This window comes from Nicotiana attenuata, unplaced genomic scaffold, assembly GCF_001879085.1.
Source record: "Nicotiana attenuata strain UT unplaced genomic scaffold, NIATTr2, whole genome shotgun sequence".
Lineage (NCBI taxonomy): Eukaryota > Viridiplantae > Streptophyta > Magnoliopsida > Solanales > Solanaceae > Nicotiana > Nicotiana attenuata.
Genome location: NW_017673566.1, coordinates 25,051 through 27,555, shown reverse-complemented (window position 1 = coordinate 27,555; position 2,505 = coordinate 25,051).

Below are 2,505 nucleotides of genomic sequence, written 5' to 3'. Positions count from 1 at the left end.
AAAGGTTTGAGAACATCGGAGAGGGAATCATCGAGGTCAGGTCTCGAAGCTTCGAACAACCATGGCTTACTGGTGAAGGTAGGTGAGTACCAACTATCCATGGCCTGAGAAGCCATGGATTCCGGTAACAGGCGGTTCAAAAGGGGTAGGAGGAGGCTAGGGTTCCGGAGAGCTTGAGAGAGTTTGAGAGAGTTTGGGATTCAGAGGCGGCTGAGAAGTGGGGAATAAGGGATTATGGTAGGTCATTTGGGGTTAAAATAGTAAGGGGGACTTATGGCCGTTGATCTGTACGATCAACGGCCTAGATCTAAAGGGGTAGGTGGGAACCGGGTAGGGTCGTTTGAATTGGGTTATGGGTTGGGTCGGATTAAAAAATGGGCCGGTCCGGTTGGGGTTGAGATTGAGTCAATTAAGGGTTAAATTGAAATGTAAAAGAGGCTGTAATTGAAATGAAATGAGGCTAAATGTTAAATAGCCAGTTTTACTCTTTTTATTTATAAAAAATAGTAAAATGATTTTAAAAACAATTTAAAAGCACTGAACCAATTAGTAATATATAAATGTTAATTAAAAAATGTTGGAACCAATTTTATAATTATATAAATACTATTAATCCTAAAATAGGCTAAAATTGCAATTGTATGTATTTTGGCTTTTAAAAATACCAAATAAAATTGTAAAAATATACAAAAATCACCTTAACTATATTTTTGTGTAAGTATGAGAATGAAATAAACTATTCACCAAGGTTGATAGTTTTGGGAATAGTTACTGATTTTTGTATTGCTAAATGGACAATAAATTGATTTTAAAAATCTTTAAAATTTATGAAAAATACCAAAATACTTGGGCATGATTTTATATATATATATATATATATATATATATATATATATATATATATATATATATATATATATATGTTATTTTGGCAGTATTTTTGTATATGAAAAAAATACGTAGGGAAAAATTGGGTATCAACAGCTGTCCCTCTTTACCCGGGAAGGATGAAAGAGTTGTTGGGTAAAGATATGATGGCCAATTTTGACCGAACAAAACAATTTGAAGAATTTTGACCGAGCTCGGGTTCCTGAGCCACCTACATATCCTTGGTTTTACAGGAATCAGGCCGTATGAAGTTCAGGATCCATCGACGGAACATGCCGATGGAGATTTTTCAAGAACGGACGAGATATTCGGGTTGGGAAGGACGATCAAAGTCTAACAGGCTGAGGGAACTGGAGCGGGATCGCTCCTACTGAGACGACCGTTGCTAGCCGGTTTACCTGCAAATAAACAACACGAGCGCATATATTGTGCATAAATTTAAACGTGATGCAAGTTCCCATTGGACCATGAATGCTGTCTTTGGACGGTTAGGATGACGTCCTCGGACCATGATGTCCTGGGCCATGAAACATATAATAAAGGATTCACAGGCTATGAAATGATGTTCTCGGGCTATGGGAATGATGCCTCCGAACCACGATGCCTTTGAATAATGCTATGCAGAGAGAAAGTGGGGTCCTCAGGCCATGACATAACGTTCTCGGGCTATGAAAATGGTGCCTCTGAACAATGATGCCTTTGGACGATTTGGCGATCTTTCAGCCGATGCAAGGCGTAAAAATAAAAGATGGCGGTATTTCAGCCGATGCATGATTTACATGAGGTGGCGATATTTCAACCGATGCAAGGCGTAAAAATAAAATACGGCGGTATTTCAGCCGATGTATGATTTAAATGAGGTGGCGATATTTCAGCCGTGCAAAAAATATAGATAAAATGGCAATCTTTCAGCCGATGTAGGATTTAAATGAGGTGGCGATATTTCAGCCATGCAAAAAATATAGATAAAATGGCGATCTTTCAGCCGATGCAGGATTTAAATGAGGTGGCGATATTTCAGCCATGCAAATAGAGGTAGAGCTTAACCTCGGGAGGCAGAATAGTAGCCTTATGCAATAATGGAGATAGAGCTTAGTCTCGGAAGGCAAAATAGTAGCCCTATGCAATGCAAAATGCAAATGGAGGTAGTGCTTAACCTCGGAAGGCAGAATAGTAGCCTTATGCAATAATGGAGACATAGCTTAGTCTCAGAAGGCAGAATAGTAGCCCTTTGCAATGCAAAATGCAAATGGAGGTAGCGCTTAACCTCGGAAGGCAGAATAGTAGCCTTATGCAATAATGGAGACAGAGCTTAGTCTCGGAAGGCAGAATAGTAGCCTTATGCAATGCGAAATGCAAATGGAGGTAGCGCTTAACCTCGCAAGGCAGAATAGTAGCCTTATGCAATAATGGAGACAAAGCTTAGTCTCGGAAGGCAGAATAGTAGCCTTATGCAATGCAAAATGCAAATGGAGGTAGAGCTTAACCTCGGAAGGCAGAATAGTAGCCTTATGCAATAATGGAGACAGAGCTTAGTCTCGGAAGGCAGAATAGTAGCCTTATGCAGAAGATGAGAGACGAATAGTAATAAAGATTTCTTAGCTGATAGCTGACAGC